Raw genomic sequence first — 7479 nt, forward strand, 5'->3', positions numbered from 1 at the left:
TGTTAGTGCTGTGCCTCTTCTTGTTAGCACCATGTGACTTCACAGCCCAATTTGTATAAAAGTCAGTTCTTCGTCAGCCAAGGAGGAAGGCAAGGATGCTTAGCATAGAATTACCAAGGAAATTTATTCTTTTATATTTTAGCTATGCACATATACGTGAAAATACAGTTGTGTAGACCAATCAAATTTTTCATGTTAAGGGGTGGGCTAATTGGTTACTGTTGCTCACATAATCGGTATGTACTTGTCCCGTGCAGGTGGTACACACGTATGGTCAGTGGTGTGATGATCTTCATTGGTCTAAACCAATGTCCCATACGGGTGGTGGTGGGGTTTATCCTAGACTCTGGTCAGTTGCGGTTCTGGCTGTGGTTATATGCCTGGTTCCACTGAAGGGTAAATCTTCTATTGTTTTATCATTGGTATGGGGTGTTCTCAGCCGGTATGAGCTGGCTTAGGGTCGGGTCTTCAGGTCACATCAACCCTGAGGTAAAAGCTCATAGTCTCAGGTAGTGTTCATTCTTCTAAGCAAGTCATATTGCAAATAGCATCTCGCCTTTCACATTTGTCCCTAATTAAGAGCACGTTTGGGAGTAAACAATACTCTCAAATTCATGCAGTTTAGAAATGCAAAATGTGTTTGTTCACAGCAAGGAATCATGTCACAGAGTTTGATCAATTGTTCAATAGCTCAATGGATGTAAAAGGATATTTCCTGTTGTTTTGATGTCATCTTAATTTTTTTCCAATGGAAGATGCGCATAGAGAAACATTAAACCTTTGACTGACAGCTTGCTTAAAATGAAAACATGATAGCTGCTTTTTCTTTTATTTCTCTGCTCAAACCACAGGTTTCTGCATTTTTCATCATGACAAACAGAGCTTTCTTCATCGTTGTCAGTGTTCAGCGTTGTAAGCTAAATCCTCTTTCATCTTTATCTCTCTTGGCTTCTGCAATGAGGATGCTGTGATGATGCTGAGGGAGATGCAGCAATTAACTCTACTCCAGGATTTAGCTCTGCCCTCAGTCGAGCTACAGATGCTGCGGAAAGGTTGCCAGAGACGCAGATACAAGCCTGCATCCAGGTTTTTGCTGCATCCCTGCTGCTGAGTGAGATATAGATCATACCCAGAATTACTGCCCGTCTCTGTGGCAGAAGGGGATGCCTAGAGATGTTGATTTGCAAGGGAGATTGATCTGGACACCAGGTTATCACACTGCCTCAGTACCATGCCATGAGAGTGGGGTGTTGAGACCCCTCCAGTGATGCAGGAGGTGTGGCATTTTTCAGTTCTGGTGCCGATACTGCACTCATGGTGAGGTCTCTGTGGCGCAATGGACGAGCGCGCTGGACTTCTAATCCAGAGGTTCCGGGTTCGAGTCCCGGCAGAGATGATCTCCAGGCAGGTGTCTCTTTTCTTTTAATGCATGTTCCTTTATAGGTCCCAATCCATTACATTTATAACACCCCTGAGGGCTTCAGATGGGAAGATAATGACTTTTCATGACATCCTCTCTACAGCTGATGCACATAACAGTCATGTACTCCCCTTCTAAGGCATCTCTCTTTCATCATATCCCCCTTTCCTCATTCCTTTTGGTATCTCCTGAATAGCTAGGTGTTTTAATCCCACTTGTTCCCCCGCTACTGCTCATAAGTCCCATCTTTGATACTTTCTTAAGAAAAGTACGGTGCTTTCCAGTAGAAATCGGGTGGTTAGGCAGTGGTTTAGAGCTTTCTGTTGATATTGCCTGTGATAAGTGTGGTCTTTTTTTTTCAAATGTGTGGCAAAAAAATGTATGTCTATATTCTGAATTTTGACCTTATAGAAATTCTTTGCAAATGTTCTTAATTTTCATGTTTTTATTTAGAAGGTACATGTTTGCTGGCAACCACCTCCACATCCCTGTGGGGGTTCATCTTCCTAAGTAGCAAACTGACTCTTCTTTATCTTTCGCAGATGTTCTAAGTTATTAGTATGTAACTTCCTATGTGATCTCATTGCTATCAGTAGTGAGAAAGGAAAGAGGGGAGCTGCAGGTGAGTGCAGCTGAGATTGGTTGGTGAATGGGTTTCAGTGAGGGCTGCTGGAGGGCTTTTCCAAGTTGCTGCAGCTGTTAGTTATGGTGAAGTGCTGAAGGTTGGAGGAAGGGTGCTCGACCTGGATGCTTCATATACTCTTCAGAGAGAAGTTCCTGTGTGGCTTGTAGGAGATGTCTGATGTACACTCAGCTCTGGAGAGCCAGGCATGCTGCTTGGACCAGTGAAGTTTGTGAATAAACATAGAAGGTGTCCTTGAATCACCCAGGTCCATTCAGATCTGGGTCATTGCAGGAACTGCTGATTTGTTTCCTCTGAGCTTCTAGTGTTGCTCCGCACTAGAGAAGCGGAGAGCACTAGAGAGCCTGCTAGAATGCCATTGGTGGGGGTGGTGGGGAAAGGTCTTTCTGAAGGATAATTCATAGAATCCCTTTCAGATATCCGCATTAGGATGAGAAAAATAATGTCCTAGGAACACTTTTTTCCCTTCGTGGTCTATGGTTAGGTGAATCTCTCCCACATCTGGAATATGTCAAGGGATGCAACCTAAAACAGGGCTGACCTAGGTGGTGGCATCTGCCTGGCTGCCCCCTTCAAATCCAAGATAGTGGGAAGCTTGACCCCATTACTGGGCCACGTGACCCCACAATTCCGCTTCTTCCCAGCTGCATGACCTTCAGTGGCCACCGGCTGTTCTCCCGGCCCTTGTCTATTGAGGAGTGGGTTTCTTCGGGTTTTGAGGTGCAGTGCAAAAAACAAATTTGACCAAGTTGATGCATCTTTCTTCCTTGGTGTCTCCTCATCAGCTCCTGCCCTCAGTTGCCATGTTTGTCAGCGACTGCCTGTGCTCACACATATCCCACAGGGACCCAGGTCTCCATCCATCTCTCTGCACTCCCAGCCTCTTGGATACCTCCCTGGAGAGAAGGTTACCTTCAGTGCTCAAGCCTCATCGCAGAACCAGGACATGTCATGATTTCAGTTCAGCAGGAGCAGAGAAATACGTTCTCATTTGGGTAACCCAACACTCCCCTCCTGAACCTTTCAGAGTACGATCACGCTGCACTGCACACTTGCCAACACAGGATACGCTCCCATTGACAGGATTTCTAGTCTCCGGTGGAAAACCAGTCCACCTCTATCAGAGTAGCTGGTGAGCTTGCCTTGTTGTTTCTTTTTCTTCTTGTGGTGTCTGTGCAAATGCTGGAGTTCAGCCTGTTTGGAAGACCAGACCCTGGTGGTGCTAGAAGTTCTGCAGCCACGTTCATCATGACATAGGTGTCATGTCTATGACATCCAGGGGGGGTCCTGAAAGGCCAGAAGGAAATTGTTCTGAGAAAGAAAAAATATGTGGACAGTGAGCATGGGTGCACACACACACAAAGCAAAATTTGGTAGGAACAAGGGGAGAAAGGACAGATTCTGCAGATGTACCCTTCAGCAAATGGAGAATGAAATATGTACATTTTCTTTTTAGGATAGAGGCAGCAATATGACTGTAATTCTAGTTTAGCTGCTGTAACACTAGGAAGGGTTGGGTTTCCTCTCCCCTAAATATGAGTATCTAAGAGCTCAGGAGCAGGATCCCTGGCGTTACCAGATGTGGTCTCCTCCTGCTTCTGTGTTGTCTTCTCCTCTCACCTTCTGTGTCACTGCCCTCATGCTGAACCTCCTGATTCAGGTTCCTCAGGGCATCCCATGTTTGGGTAGGTGAACAGGTGAGCCTTGTGACCCCCTGAATTCAGGCATGCAGAGATAGCAGTTACTTATGTGGGATGAGCTCTGTTGATCACCTCACCTGTGTGAGAAGGACCCAAAGCTTTCTTACCTAAAGCTCATGAGAGTGCATAGCTCAAGTTACCCACTGGGAATCCCCATGATGGAAAAGGAAAGCCTGGTGTGGAGGAAAGGGCTGTGCTAGTGAGATGCCATGTGACCATGCCCTTCATGCAGCCTCAGATCACCCATATCCATTCCTCCATTAATAAGAACACCTGAAAGTAGTCCCTGCTGGTGGCATGTCCTGATGTCTTGGCTGCATTTTTGGTTTCCCTTGGTTTCTTTTTCAGAAGTTCCTGCAGCTCCTTTTTGTCTTTTCCAAAAGTTCCTTCAGTTCCATACTTCTTTCCAAATCTTCAGCTCCTCACTTACCTCTCCAGGGAGAAGGTTGCCCTCGTGTGCTCTGCTCATAAGATGAGGAAGGGGCAGGATTCATGTTCTCCCTGGAAGAAGAAAAGAAGTTCTCATGTGGGGATACCTGCAGAAAAAGCAACCAACCAATTATGCCTAGGAGGGTGAGGAAGAATGAGGAACATGCATAACATCTGTGCAAGCAGTGAAGTGAATTATTGCCATTTCCTGTAGGACACAAATACTAAAATTAACCTGAGTAAGACCTATCATGTTTATGCTGCAGAATCTTCTTCCTAGTAAGGGTACTCTCTTGGGTGGATTTTGTTAGATGGCTATGCATGGACGATGTGTGCAAACATACATCTTACATAAAAAGGAGTTTATCTGCTGCTAGTTGTAACACATTTCCCATCTTCTGGCAGAATCAGGAAAACTTTGCTTTCTCCTTTGAATATTCAGAATTCCCTCCGAAGAGGATGTTTGGGATCCCCTTAAAAGATACACTGAAGAGGGGACTTGCATGAAATCTTATATTTAGTCCTCTAGAACCACCTCAGTTGGCATCATGAGTTCATGCTCCCAGGAATGAATCCCCATCTGGAGGGGCAGGGAATCCCTAAGGTTTGTCTGTGAGACCCCCAAAGCCTTCCCTGTGAAACTGAATTTCTCCAAACACGGAAAGTTTTTCAACCCTGAGGGTTTGGGATCTAGATGTTACTGATACCACGTGGACAGTGACTTCGGCTGGAGGTGTAACTTGCTTTCCTATTGACATAAGGAAGATATTCATCCAAGTCTAAGCACCTGGAAGGCAGCAGAGCTGATGTGGGCTTTGGAAAAGCCAGGCAAAAGCCCCGGGACACTGGGGAGAAGCAGGGCCACATACGGATGTTGGCAGAGCCGGGCAAAAGTTCTGCAGCACTCTGGAAGGCAGCAGGACCCCTTGCGGGCTTTGAGAAAGCATAACAAAAGCCATGGGGAAATCTAGAAAGCAACAGGACTGCTGCTGGGCTTTGGCAAAGCCCAGCAAAAGCCCCGGGGCACTCTGGAAGGCAGCGGAGCCCCTTGCGGGCTTCGGCAAAACCTGGCAAAAGTTGCGGGGCAATCTGGAAGGCAGCAGGGCCCCTTGTGGGCTTTGGCAAAGCCTGGATAAAGACATCGGGCACTGTGGAGAGAAGCGGGGCACCTAGATGGATTCGGAAAAGCCCCGGGGTGGTCTGGAAGGCAGCACAGCACCTTGACATATTCGGCAAAGCCCGGCAAAAGCCTGACACGCTGGAAGGCAGCACGGCCCCATGTGGACTTTGGAAAAGCCCTGGGGCACTCTAGAAGGCAGCATGGCCCCTAGCAGGCTTCGGCAAAGCCCAGCAAAAGGCCCAGCTTACTCTGGAAGACAGCCGAGCTCATGTAGGCTTTGGCAAAGCCTGGCAATCACCCCAGGGCACTCTGGAAGGCAGCAGGGCCCCTTCTGGGGTTTGGCAAAGCCTGCACTAGCTATGGGGCACTCTGGAAGGCACTAGGGCCCCTTGTGGGCTTCGGCAAAGCCCAAATAAAGCCCTGGGGCACTCTGGAGAGAAGTGGGGAACCTTTTGGGCTTCAGCAAACCCCAGCAAAAGCCCCGGGACATGCTGGAATGCAACAGGACCCCTTGTGGGCTTTGGCAAAGCCTGGCAAAAGCCCTGGGGCACTCTGGAAGGCAGCAGGGCCCCTTGCAGACATTGGCAAAGCCCAGATAAAACCCTGCTGCATGCTGGAAGGCAGCAGGGCCTGTTGTGGGATTTGGCAAAGCTGGGCAAAAGCCAAAGGACATGCTGAAAAGCAGCAGGGCCCCTTGTGGTCATTGGCAAAGAGTGGATAAAGACGTTGGGCAGTCTGGACAGAAGCGGGGCACTTAGCGGGCTTTGCAATGCCTGGCAAAAGTCCTGGGGCACCCTGAGGAGCAGCGGGGCCGTTTGCGGTCTTCGGCAAAGCCCAGCAAAAGCCTCGGGGTACTCTGGAAGGCAGCAGGGCCCCTTGCAGTCTTCGGCAAAGCCCGGCAAAAGCCCTGAGACACGCTGGAAGGGAGCAGAGCCACTTGTGGACTTCGAAAAAGCCTGGCAAAAGACCTGGGAAATCTAAAAGGCAACAGAGCCCCTTGTGGGCTTCGGCAATGCCTGACAAAATTCCCGGGGCACACTGGAAGGCAGCAGGGCCCCTTGTGGGCTTTGGCAAAGCCCCTATGAAGCCTTGGGACACTCTGGAGAGAAGCGGGGCACCTTGTGAGCTTTGGTAAAGTGCGGCAAAAGCCCCAGCAGGGCCCGGAAGGCAGCAGAGCCCCTTGTGGTCTTTGGTGAAGCCCCAATAAAGCCCCGAGGCACTCTGGAGAGAAGTGGGGCCCCTTGCGGTTTTCCGCAAAGCCCAAAAAAATCCCCGGGGCCCTCTGGAAAGCAGCAGGGCCCCTTGTGGGCTTTGGCAAAGCCCCTATGAAGCCTTGGGACACTCTGGAGAGAAGCGGGGCACCTTGTGAGCTTCGGTAAAGTGCGGCCAAAGCCCCGGGGCACTCCGGAAGGCAGCAGGGCCCCTCGGGGGGGTTGGCAAAGATCCTCTCAAGCCCTGCACGACTCTGTGCCGAACCGGGGCACCTTGTGAGCTTCGGTAAAGTGCGGCAAAAGCCCCGGGGCACTCCGGAAGGCAGCAGGGCCCCTCGGGGGGGTTGGCAAAGATCCTCTCAAGCCCTGCACGACTCTGTGCCGAACCGGGGCACCTTGTGAGCTTCGGTAAAGTGCGGCAAAAGCCCCAGGGCACTCTGGGAGGCAGCAGGGCGCCTTGCGGGCTGTGGCAAAGCCCGGCAAAAGCCCCGGGGCACTCTGGGAGGCAGCAGGGCGCCTTGCGGGCTGTGGCAAAGCCCGGCAAAAGCCCCGGGGCACTCTGGGAGGCAGCAGGGCGCCTTGCGGGCTGTGGCAAAGCCCGGCAAAAGCCCCGGGGCACTCTGGGAGGCAGCAGGGCGCCTTGCGGGCTGTGGCAAAGCCCGGCAAAAGCCCCGGGGCACTCTGGGAGGCAGCAGGGCGCCTTGCGGGCTGTGGCAAAGCCCGGCAAAAGCCCCGGGGCACTCCGGAAGGCAGCAGGGCCCCTTGTGGGCTTTGGTGAAGCCCCGATAAAGCCCCGAGGCACTCTGGAAGGCAGCAGGGCCCCTTGTGGGCTTTGGCAAAGCCCCTGTGAAGCCTTGGGACACTCTGGAGAGAAGCGGGGCACCTTGTGAGCTTTGGTAAAGTCCGGCAAAAGCCCCAGGGCACTCTGGGAGGCAGCAGGGCGCCTTGCGGGCTGT

At 50.8% G+C, this 7479-nt stretch overlaps 1 non-coding gene across 1 annotated transcript; it reads left to right on the forward strand.

The window, feature by feature from the left end:
• The first annotated feature begins 1322 nt into the window (after window positions 1–1322).
• TRNAR-UCU lies at window positions 1323–1396 on the forward strand. The gene has a single exon. It is a non-coding gene; the product is annotated as a tRNA-Arg (tRNA).
• The last annotated feature ends 6083 nt before the right edge of the window (window positions 1397–7479 follow it).

This window comes from Aptenodytes forsteri, unplaced genomic scaffold (genome assembly GCF_000699145.1).
Source record: "Aptenodytes forsteri isolate BGI_AS27 unplaced genomic scaffold, ASM69914v1 Scaffold276, whole genome shotgun sequence".
Lineage (NCBI taxonomy): Eukaryota > Metazoa > Chordata > Aves > Sphenisciformes > Spheniscidae > Aptenodytes > Aptenodytes forsteri.